At 29.8% G+C, this 13,315-nt stretch overlaps 1 protein-coding gene across 2 annotated transcripts in view; it reads left to right on the top strand.

The window, feature by feature from the left end:
* Positions 1–3,798: 3,798 nt before the first annotated feature.
* The window catches only part of LOC107438644 (uncharacterized), a 60,672-nt gene continuing 51,155 nt past the window's right edge, over positions 3,799–13,315 (top strand). Inside the window, exon 1 of one of the 2 annotated variants that reach the window (XM_043043783.3) lies at positions 3,799–4,294. The gene's annotated coding sequence lies outside the window, so the exon portion shown is untranslated. The remainder of the gene's footprint in view (positions 4,295–13,315) is intronic. The other variant, XM_043043782.3, reaches the window with a different exon arrangement.

The raw sequence follows: 13,315 nt of genomic DNA, 5'->3' as shown, positions 1-13,315 counted from the left end.
ATTAAAATAGATATGGACTGTATTAAAGATTTTATTATTATTGGTGCTACGAGCACGCTCATGCTATAATAGCAACAACTAATTTTCAACTGATTAGGGTTACAACAAACGGTGGCGAGGATGCTGAGACAAAGATGCCAAGTTGGCGCTATATTTCTGAGATATTGAACAGCTGAAATGATTATTAATAAGTTAATACCTTTTCTGCCTTTCAATGCAAGTATTTATAAATCAAGAGATTCAACTACAAGAGATAATAGCGTGTAATATTTAATACAAATTGTTAAAAAGTTAAATCAATCCTTAGATTTTATGTTATTTCATTAAAGCATACGTTTTCTGTGCTTTAAATTTCACCTTGGAATATACTTTTTAATTTTCACTAATGTATCTGCTACTGTGAAATAAATAAAATAGCAAGAAGTTAGCTTGTCATCAATCGAATGGGAAAATAGCTACGAAATAACACGAAATATTCTGAAATAAAAAAGTTGATGAATAATTGAAAATTTAAAAAAAAAAAAAAAAAAAAACATGATTTAGTCGTAGTTTTGTGATTAAAGTATTCATTATATATAATTATTTATTTGAAGCAACTCTCTATTTGAACCAAGTTTTTTTCTTTTATTTCGTACAGTTGCAATAATTATAGAAACATGATATTAAAAAAAGAAAAGAAAAGCATGCGGTTAAAATACAAACATTTCCAAGTTAATACATTCTAAACTATTTTAAACGAAGTTCTAAAAAAAGAAAATGTTTTGCGCCTACACTGTGATGAAATCACAGCCAGTTCATTATTGAAAGAGGCGCTCGTGATGTCATATCCTACGGTGAACCGGAACTTGTTTCTTTTCACCTCTAAATCATACAGTGCGTCACAGCAAAGCAGTCAGTGTCTGTTATCATCGTGATTCGTCACATCGATTGCGGCTGCCCTATCTGATACGATCTCCGTCGAAAAGAAAGTCTCATTCTCGCGATTACAACTGTTAGTCTGGTGTTTAATTATCGGTTCGGTTGAATATTAGCTTATAACTCACTAGGTACAATTCCTGTGTAATTACTTTCATTAACCCTAGCATAAGCATGGAAACCTTTGTAACCATATTTACGTCAAAGGCAGAAATTAGTCGAAAGTAGCGAAGAAAAGGCTAGCTCGAATCATAATATCAAGTACTAATTAATAAAAAATAAAAAAAACTTAATCCCCCCCCCCCCCATTGGAATTCAAATGCCATTACAACCCCGACCAATTTCATCACGCACTCCAAGGAGTGATTAGGCTTAATGTTCCCCATTGCTTAATGTTTCCCTTTCAAACTGAAAATTCAAAATCGAATTTCAATAAGATTGGAAAGAGCTTTGCTTAAAATATAAACTTAAAAGATACTGTCAAAAATGATAGTCTCTTCAAAGAAGATGGATTATTTTGAATAAATTGGAAATAACATATTTACATTTAAAAAGCTTAAGGCTAGAAACATTTTGTTTTTAATTATTGCACTAATTTTAAATTATTTGGAATGAGTTCATTAATATGTTAGAATGCATTTCTGAATTATTATAGTTGGATATTTATAATATATAGGATATGATATGGATTATTTTCTTTCTTTCTCGAATCATTAGATTTTTATTATCCTGATAAATTAATACTCATAAGCAGGACCGGATTAACCTATAGGCACACTAGGCACGTGCCTAGGGCCTACGAAATTCAGGGGCCTACGAAAAACTTGGGAGAAAAAAATTTGTTGACAAAAATAATTTAGCTTTAAAAACAACAAGTGTATTTCGCACAAAATTATAAGGATACAAATAAAAATATAATATTTTTCGGTAATAAATTATTTTGCAGAATCTTATGATCTAATATATTACTTTTTTTGCGATTTTTAGATTCAACGAAATCTTGTATTATGCTGTCGAATTCCAAACTACGCAAAATGTCGTATTCAATAGACATAAGTGCGAGCGATGCCAAACGATCTTGATTCATTGTTGAACGCAAATAATTTTTTATCAATTTTAATCAGGAGAAAGATCTTTCTCCTTCTGCATTTGATCCAAGAATCGACAAATATATTCTTAATGCAATGTGAACGTTAGGAAAAGTATTCACAAGTTTATCTTTAATTTGAGCCTTCAACATTTCTTGTGCAGATTTATGTTGGTATAATCATAATGGTATTATCGATATCAACTGCAATATCGGCAGTATGTCGGTATTGCAGATAAAGTTCGATAAACAAATTTGTAAATTAAAATCCATATTAATCGAAATGTAAAAAAAAATATGCAAGAAAGTTTTAGCGTATATTTTGAAAAGAGGGGTGGAGAGGGGGAGGGAGGGGAGGGCCCAAAAACGGCTATGCCTAGGGCCTACGAAAGGTATAATCCGGCTCTGCTCATAAGAAATCCCTACTTTATTGCAGATTGAGGAGTTTAATTGAATGAGATCTTCTTACACATATTCTTCTTCAATTCAATTATAATATATCCATCTCATTGATTTATATTATATACGAAATAATTTTGATTTTTAAATATCTGAATCTTCTAATCTGAAATATTTCATTAAACAGTATTATCAGTTAATATTTAGCTAAATAAATAGAGGCAAAACAGTACTAATGTTTAACCAAATAAATAGAGGCAAAACAGTACTGATTATACATATTAGAGCTTACAATAATCTTTTCTTCCGTGTTAGTGTTTTCAAATTAAAACAATGCACAATAGTTAATGAATTTAAGAAATAGAATCTTAAAAACTATTATTTTCCTTAAGTATTCTTTGAAAAACAATATACCACACACACTGATACAGACCGATATCTATTCTCACAATGTAGCTCCCTTTTCAACTATTTTTCGGTTTACTACTATTTTATTTAATTTTATAACCGTCGCTGAACAGCCGACCCAATTTTCGAGTTTACGACTTCTAATCTAGAACTCCGCAGTCTAGTAATTTTGAACCCTACCCAGAAGAGAACTCCTGGATCAAGTATTGGGAGAAATTTCCTTTCATGGAGGATTGTTTGATGGAATCAACACTCATTTATGGTACATGGAGAGGAAAATCATGAAAACCTCCCACGGTTAGCTTGACGGCAGCCCATGATCCGTCTACCTCTGAGGATATTTTACGTCAGAACTGTGGTCGTTGCAAGCTGGGTGAGGAATTCGTATCGACCATCCATCGCTGGGTTTCGAACCCAGGTCACCTCATTGGGAGGCGAGCGCTTTATTCCCTGTGTCACCACGGTTCTGTTTACTGTTATTGCAGAAACTTGTTAATAGATTTAGCAATTTTTCCTTAATGAATATACAATATTTACAGTTAACTCATTATCTATATCTTACTTAACCCGTATGCATTCACTTACTAATATTTTGTATGAATATTTTCAAATATTATGTCCAACTTTTTAAATTGAAAATTTGCAAAGTCTGGCACTGTTGACTGCCATCTTTATGAATGTTTACGGTTTCTTATTTCCATATAATTAGTTATATTTACTTACTTTTTTCAAAAAATCCTTCTTTTTTTTTCATGATACGTATTAAGTCCAGTAGTCACTATGGTGTGTTGATCTAAAAGTGATGGTATTACATTTTGAAATAAATTTTATACATAATTTATAACATAATAGCTCACACATGAATTTAAGTATCATTAAAAAAGTGTTTGACTTTGTGTGGGAAGAGAAATGGGTGTCATATGCGCCGAGGTCAAGATCACCCCTTCGCAAATATTCAATTTTAGAACGGTCCCCGAATGTAGCTCAATGAGTTCTCCTCTCCACCTCTTCCTCGCCCCAATGCGGCATCCTTCACCGCTGGTAACACACACTCACACCCTTTATTTTTCTCCCGTCGATTGATCTTCTTCATCATCCTTATCAAAAAGAAGAAAATGACATCACCATCCAGTGGAATATTTTCTATTCGCAAATAAAGGAAATGTGTTAGTCTTTATTTACATTCGGTGTGATGTTCGAAAACAACCATGAGAAGGTATATCGATCGCTCTCAGAGGTCTCCTCCTAGCCGCCACACATCATGACTCAGTAACACGAAGATGGCTGAATGTTCAAATGACTGAAAACAGAATTCATTTGTTTTTTCGGCAATTACCTTGCTTGTATAGTTCTTTTTCGAACGATAACGAAAAGTCTGTGAGTTGCAAAAGATTCTGATGCATCCCTCGTTTGACGTCATGCATTAATCAACTTTATTGCGGCAGACGATTCCTCTGTGTTTACAAAATTCGATGCCACTTAAAGGTAAGTTTGATGGAATTATTTCGTAACTCTTTCATTCAAGTAGAGCATGAAATTAAATACGGAAAATATAGAACATTAAATATGGGATAAAAAAATTTAATATTGAATCACAAATCCCAGTGTACAGGTATTTTGTCGCATGTCTCTTTAAATGTTTTGAAAAATCTGTCTCTAAAATATTTGTGCTGTCTATTTCTCTTTGAATTTCTATTCATACATGATCAAAAGATTCCTTTCTTTCATTATCAGATGTAATAATTGAAATTTGAGAAAAGGTATTCGATCTATGCTATCTAATTTCTTTTATATGAGAATCATTTTCGTTGCAACAAATAAATGAAAGAATAAATTTTTTTAAATATAATTTTTCGTCTGACAGTCATTTAAAATAAATAGAGTCGTTTAAAAGGACGTCTGGACAAAACATTTCTGTCATTGAATTTTTTTGAACCTATTCTTTTACAGTGATCTATAGCCATATTAATGCTTTCGTATATCGTCAGCACCATTTTATCTTTTATTTCTGAAACGCAATTTATGATTATTACATTTACATATAATTGATACAATATACTTCAACTAGCATTCAAAATAGTGTTTCAAAAAATTCCAGTATCGAAACCTTATAGTGAAGCATTTTTAAATGAAATGACACAAAATTTCAAATGAAAGACAGATGAATGCAATTCAATATAACATTATTCAAAGATTCATATTTGTAAGAAAGTAAAGGAATATTCAAGATAAAAAGGTTGACTAATGGAGTTCCAGACAAAGTAAAGTACAATTTCAGATTAAAGAAATGGAAAGTGCGTTCGAATTATCGCTACAAGAACGCTCGCTACAGTTACAGAATATTGCTACAGGGCGTACAGAATATTCTCGTAGTATCATAAACACACAAAAACTGCAATAAACAGACATTCAACAATGGAGAGACTTCGATAATCCATTAGTTTCCACCTTGAAATTGCAAAACAAAAACTATGTGGAAGTTTTTTTTTTAAATTACCAATGTCAAATTAAATAGTATTGCAAACTGTTAGAAATTAGCTTTAACAATATAGTTCAAAGGCTTCGGTATTAAAAAAATAGCCTTTACATATTTCATAATCAAATAAAATATTGAAAGAATATTGACATTTATTTGATATTGCTCAGGTTAAATGACACATAAAAAATGATAAAACATTTAAAGTTTGGCAAACGTCAAATATTAAGTCTCTAACGAAAGAAAATGTTTTTTTCAATGCTTACCTTGATTGACATTTCGTCAATACAGGCATATTAAGACAGATTTGTTGGTTACTCCTTCTTTTGGTCACTTCTCTTAAATTTAAAAAATTCAGCTGGGATTATGGTAAAATTCAAAAGTATTTACATAAAAATCAGAATGGAGAACCGAATAAATGGAAAGTAACAGTTTTATTATAAATATATATATATATATAAGAAAATGAAAAGACACTAGCGCAAATCTGAGTTTGGGAATTGTCCCTGCTGTATATTTTCTTGCTGTATGCTTCAATTACGTTCGATAATGATACCATAATACCCGATTATCACTTCTGTCAGTTAATTAGTTAAGCTTAAAGAAATTAAACCAAAAAGCAACTTAAAATTAAGTAAAATAGATTTAAAAATAAAATGTAAAATTTTATAAAATTGCGCATATACAAATGCAGGGATTTGTTGTTTTTTGAGGAACTCGTAAGCTATTTTATGACTAGTAAGTTACAATTAATGTATAAGGCTCACTTACTTTAATACATATTTTTAAAATGCTTAGTAAGAATGAATGAAGGAATCACCTTAAGTGTTACACAATAAAAGTCAAGCGAAAGAAACAAACAAACTCAATAGCAATCTAATAGTTCATAATAAAGGCAACAGAGGAATAGATCGACCATTTTAAAAAAAACCTTTACATTTCAACAGACAATAAAACAGGTTTTGGGAAACTGTACAGGTTGCAATTTTTAGTATTTCTATCAAGTTTTGGATTTTTCCCTCGTTCAACTATTTATTTTTATCCCCAATGTGTAAATATTTTTGTCTTAATTTTCTTAATGAATCTTTACAGATCATCCGGCATATCCTATAGAAGGCAATTACAAAAATCCTGTTATTTCTTCTGAGCAAAAAACAAAGAAAATGTATCGCATATATCATATTAAATTCCTATGTAGTTTTTTCAAAAAAATTTTATTTATTAATTAGTAAATAAATAAAAAATTTCCTGATAATTACATTTGTTTTAAAATAATTTTGCTTTGAAAATTTTTTATTTATTTATTTTCATTGATGCATTAAAATTTGATATGATCTTTTGCATGTTCATTTTATTTAACTTACTGAAAATATTTAATAGTATCTACATTTTATTGGTGGTTAGACTATATTTTCCATAAAAAAAAAAAAAAAAAAGCTCTCTTGAAACGCTTACGAAGCAAATGTTAAAAAGAATTAGTCAGAAATCTTTCGATTTATTATTTTTTTGATATTTAATCTTATTTACGTATTTCAGTTCCAAAATATTTTTTAGAAAGATGAAAAATTGTTTGAAAACGTAAACTGTTGAAAAATATTTATTGTAAAAGGAAGAAAAAAAACGACCAAGAGCTATTTTTTACGTTAAATTTAATTAAAGAGGTTTAAAAACCCTATTATTGTGCCCGTAACTAAAAAAAAAATTAATTAGGATTTGTTAGATACCATATTAAGATCAATGCGATAATGTTCTAATATTTTAAACTCCAATTTAAGAACTATTCATGAATGAACCATAATGAAACTTTCGTATTCAATTGATAACCTGATTCACTTCACCACATTTAAAACTTATGGTGAAATTTCTCACTGCTTATTTTTAAGCTCCCCCAACATACTTCAAAGTATCTCTGATGGCGATCACTGTTTTAATCAATTCTAGTACTAAAAGACATTCAGAGTCTAATATTTCGAGTGACCCTAATTGCGCCAAATTAGAAATGCTCAAAGATTTCCTGCAGTTGTGGGCGTCGATTACGTCAATCGCTAATGGCTGAATATGTTTACATAAAGTTACTACTATATAATTATTTGCTTGCAAACATGATTACAAGTAATCATGAATTTTGAATACGTGTGGTCGCGATTAATCTAAGTCATAACAACAAGCGATTTCATATTGGATGTAATCATAATATATATATATATATATATATTTATATATGATTACATGTAATCATGATTAAAACTAATCAGGACATATGTTTACTGGTAATAATGATTGCATATTATCGTACTGCCTCTCAAAAGTTGCGTATGGCTTAGTATATCACTCATGAATTTCTTCAGAATTTTCATGCACTATCTTCATTCTCCGCAATAGTTTTAAAAATTTGAAATATTTAAAAAAAAAAAAGAAAATTTGAAAAAGAAGCTTTTTAAAATTAATTACCTTATCAAAAGTTGTGCATTGAATGAAATATTACTTGTGAATTTTTTCAGAACTTTTCAACTATATTTTCACTCCCTGTGGCAGCTGTAAAACTTATAAAATTTTATTATTAGATCAAAAGTTATTGAAGGTGGTCCATTTATTTATCTATTTATTATTTTTTGGTGCTTTGTACATAATGTGTACGTACATTTAGAAAGAAAAAAAAGAATCATTCTTATAACTTTTGAATGGTTCGTTGAATTTTTATTCTGCAAAGCGCTTTGGTATCTCAAGATATATCTTAAAAAATATATATAACAGTTAACTGTAACCTTGGTGGAATATGCCTATTTTGACCAAAATATGCACTTTTATGAAGAAAAATATCTTTGCTTTTTCATCAAAAAGCAATAGCGTGATTGTGGGAAAACGACGTTTTAATGAATCTGTTACCAGATTACTTATAAAGACGATAAGAAGTATATTTTAAAACTGAAACACATAATTTAAAGTAAAGAAAAAATATCAAATTAGAGAAAATTTACTCTTAAATTATTTATATCAACAAAATTCTTGGACTTTTCTTAATTTCACTGTTATAAATGATAATCCCTTTTATTAGGTTAACAGTTATATGTTAACTCGTATGACGCATTATATGAAGTACTGCAATTAGGCGATTTAATCAGGAAATGGGATGTTATTTCGATACTATTCTACATCTTATTTTTAAAATTAGTTTTTAAGATTTTTTTAATTGATTAAATGATCTTTAATTGATTAAATGATTGAAAATCTAGACTTAGGTTTAAAAAATATCTGTATAATTTGAATATATGAAAGTGTTTATACCTTACAATTCAAAATTTTTTTTCTCCATTAGCAAATTATCTATACATAATAATAAAAGCGGCTGTGTGTGTGTGTGTGTGTGTCTGTAATCACAATATATCGTCCCAGAAGCCTCGCCCAGGCACGAAACTCGGCACATAATTGTGTTTTGACATAATGAAGAAGTATTTTTTTTCTTTTTCAAAAATTTGGATTAGTTTCTTAGTTATCAGTCATTTTGTAAGAAAATCTATGCTTTTTCGTCTTCAAAGAGCCATATTCAAGAAACTATTAAAAAATGCATATACTTTTCTCCACTCTTATAAATGAATGCTAATGCGAACCTTACAATTGAAATATTAATTTTCGACAACTTAAACCAATAATATACGAAGGAATTAATAATTTAATTGTAAGGTTCGCATTAGTTTACATTTATCAAAGTGGATAAAACTTTAACTTCTGTACTAAAAATGTGGCAACATATTAGATACGTAAATTGAACGCTACGCTTTGATATATATATCGCTGTTCATAATTGTTATAATAAGTTTTTCTTCTTCTTTCCACGCTCTTTTTTTTTTCTTTAGCGAAGACGATAAGGGAAAATTATACTTGAGGATGCCCCTTGGCGAAATTGGTGACTTATGTTTGGCGCTATTCCTGTTTGCGCGGAACACCGTGGTAACAGAAATAACGGCCAAAACATAATGATATTTCAAAAAACATTGGAAAATTTCAACAAAACATCGGATAAAGCTTGCAATGAACCCAATATAAGCAAAATTAATAAATCCAATAAAAAGGATTTTGAATCGAAGCAAAAATTAATGGAGTAGGTGCAGAAAGAAAAGGAAAAAAAAAAAAACTCACTTCTTCATTAAGCTTGAATATACTCAGATTTAGGTGCACAGAATTATCTAATAACAGTTAGATACTGTCTAAATTTATCGTGAATAGAATCTGTGTACCTCCATCGTCACATAAATTCGGCGAAATATGAATCGAAAATGGCGGTTGTGGTACCGAACTGGTGATGACATTTTTTTATAAAGTCCCTTTTTATGACTGCCCACATACCTTCGATCTTATTGACCAGAAGTAAAAGTAACCTTACCAGCCGGTATCTAACGAAGAACTAATGGACCTCTGAAATTACTTATACCGTTGAACATTAATAACGCTAAAATCTGAACCGTTGAGAATCACGATTGGGTTTCAACATTGCCCAGCTTGGCGATCAACCGCGATCACAACTTGGCGAGAATCAAGGGGCACCCTCAAATATAGTCTACCCGACGTTAATTTTTGTAACGATATAGAATTAGAAATTAAGAAGGTTACCATACCTTTTTTTAAGAAAAAAAAACAAGTCTCCACCTGATAGTTATATTATAGGTTAGGTTACCATAGCAAAGTTACATCTTCAAACATCCTCAAGAGCTATAACACATCTGCAGCAGAACTGGATATGAAGACAAAATTGCAGGACAGAAACACTTTAATTGTCCACTAATCTTCAGATTTCCTGCTATGTTTTAAAAAACTTTATTTGTGGAAACCTTTAGCGTGGCGGACAGCTGGCCGCCTTAGGCGGCTAGTAATTAATAAAATCCATTTATTTCATCTAAAATACCCAATGCATCGCATTCCTGTTTTTGGACATTTTTTTTATTGGGGCTTATAACATTTTGTGACATTTTGGTCAAACATTAGAATAACAAATGTTTGACCACAGGATTTCGTTTAACGAACTTAGATTAGCTAAAATTGTTAAAAATTGAAGCAATTGAAATGGAAAATATACAATTCTAGATAACTCGTAATTAGCTGTTTTAATATTTTGAATTAAATGCTAATAAAATATTGAAGAGAAATGTGTATGTACAAATTTTAAATGTTAACGAAGTTTGTTTCTTTCTTCCTTCTATGTGGCAAGCAACTACTACTCGTCTTACAAAAATTTTCCAGTGAAAAAAAAAACTATTATTTTGGTTCTCTGATAATGAATGTGTTTTGAAGAAATTTTAACCTTCAGAATATAGAAATTAATAAAGCATGAAAATCTGATAATTATGCATTTATGTTTATAAATGATAGCAAAAATAAATTATTTTCTGCCGAATTAAAATTTAGTAACGCAACTTCCGCAAAAATATTTATAAAAATATCTAAAATATCAAAAATTGGCAATTATGTGCTTTCTTTGCATTAAAAAATTGGTATTGTATTAAGTACAAACTCATTTGTTTGTAAATATGTTTAATATTTTTAAGAAGAAAATAAAAGTCTTTCATTGGTTAAAAAAAATAGATTGAAAGGCTCAGGATAATGTCTTTCTAGCTTTGTCTTTGGAAATTTGTTCACTTTGAAAGCTTTGGTCATTGTTGATATAGACTGTATATTGTATACTTATATGACTGTATATTGTATACTTGCATTACTGTATATTGTATACTTGCATGACTGTATGTTGTATACTTGCACGACTGTATATTGTATACCTGCATTACTGTATATTGTATACTTCAATATTATGTATCCACGTACGTATACGTGTACATAAAACGTATGCATTAACGCTCATACATAAGTAGATTGCAAGTAAATTGTGCAAAAAATAACGGACCACCCTGAATAACTTTCAGTCTAATGATTGGTCTTCACGTTCTCTGTCTATATCTAATTGATTCGAGAGGTGACTTTAAACATACTAATTAATTAGTACAGACGCTAATTTAAGTTGCAAAATCAGACACAAAAATTACTTTCTCTGAATAAACATGTCTGTTTTTCGACGGATTTCTGATCTTCACAGTATACAGAGGCTAGCTGCAATCTGGGAAACATGGCTCCAATACTTTGATCAAAAGACCGCTCCAAATTTCGGATTAATGTATTTTTATTTTTTGCGTATCTCACCATATCTCGAGAACTTTTTAGGCGAATTCAAAAAAATAGCACAAAATTATAAAATGTTCTTACACAAAGATAATTCCATGCAAAAAAATAGTTTTAGTAAATATTTATTATTTAATTTAATGATAGTCGAAAAAATTTTGAATTGTAAATTATACAATTTTTGCACTACTTTAAAGAATGTAATTTCACATGGCAAATTACAAAATTTGAGCAAAATTGATCGAATAGTTCCTGAGAAATCAAATTTTAAAATACAACTCTTTTTTTCTTCATTGTTACCAATTTAAGAAATAAATTTCATCGGTTTCTTAACAATCCCTCAATGAATTAGTGTTTTATATAATACGGGGCCAACTCCTACTCGCTGCTCTCGCCAATCTCCCAAACTACTTTCGCGTTCCCTATCATATTACTTCTCGTTTCGTTTTACTCGTTTATTGGATACATGTATACGTTAATTCATCTTTGTATGTATTCCCGATACTTTTTTAATATGAAACCTTTTATTAATACTCATTTCGATAGATTACATTCACTTGAGCAGTAAAAACCTATTACGTCAATGCCTACGATCACAATTCCTGTAATACCTACTCATCATAATTAACTACGCACCACGGTCGTTAATTTTTTTCTTTTCAACTGGTGATTTTTAAACGGCTTTACTAAATGGAATAAGACGCACATTTCTCATTTCTCTCGTAATGCGTAAAATCGGAAGAAAAATTAAGCATATAAAAGAAAAAGGGTATTGAAAGTTATTAATAGAAATTTAATCAGAATTTGAGCATAGTCATTCAACATATAAAGTGTACTGAAAAACTACATGCACAACCTTAAATTTTTGTGAATTTGAAGAATTTAAGTAAAATTGAATAATAAACTAAAGGATCTCACCCTAGACCAACATGGTTTAAAGCTTTCACTTTATAGTAACTGAAAACGCATGACTGGATAGAAATAAAATGCATAAATTAGTAGTTGTTAATGTTTTAATACTTCGGTTCATACCCTTTTTATTTTATTTTGTTTTGTTTTCGCGATGGTTCATGAATCGATTGATATTCAGTTCTTTTTTCCAAAGCGAAGAATAAACGATGTGCAAAAATACGCAGTAATGCTTTATGTGATAAGATGGATAATAAAACAATATCTATTCCATAGAGTATTTCGCAAAAATGTAAACATTCAGTAAATCATTTTCTGAAATATTAGAAGTAATTAACTAATTGGAATAAAAGAAAAAAGGACCTCTAAATTTTCAAAATAATCTAAAAAATCGTTATCCAGAATTATAAACAGACATATCTAATCATGATACTACTGATTTAAAAACAAAGGGAATAACTTTGATGACAGATCTGTTGTCGTTGAATGAAATACACTATATTACTTCCATATAAAATTAACTTTAACAGCAAAAAGAAATTACATGTGAATAGGTTGCGTTAAATAAGACTTGGTAGTGTCTTTTAGTACTTCTGAAAGCACATGAAGAAAAAAGGTCAGACGTAAGACATCTACTTAATCCAGTGGAGTAAATAACACCCCCGCAAGAGGTTTGAGGTCGGCCGATCCAGAAATAAAACATTAAATAATAGATGTGCACAACCTTCGGTACGCGGCAGCACCTGAACATAATAATAAAATATTATTAATTTTTTGTAAAATAAAAAAAGGAAATTTTAAATTGCTCATTTAAATTTTTTTGCTCACCTAATCGAAATGAGTGTAGTTTTTAGATTGCTTTTTTCGGTGGTGTTCGTTACGAATTTACAAACTTTTAAAAATCCCAATATTTTTAGTACAATAAAATTATGATGCGTTATAATTAAAATTATGAT

Source organism: Parasteatoda tepidariorum, chromosome 3, assembly GCF_982258835.1.
Source record: "Parasteatoda tepidariorum strain Cologne lab strain chromosome 3, Ptep-v5.0, whole genome shotgun sequence".
NCBI lineage: Eukaryota > Metazoa > Arthropoda > Arachnida > Araneae > Theridiidae > Parasteatoda > Parasteatoda tepidariorum.
This window is presented reverse-complemented; position numbering and strand designations above follow the sequence as displayed.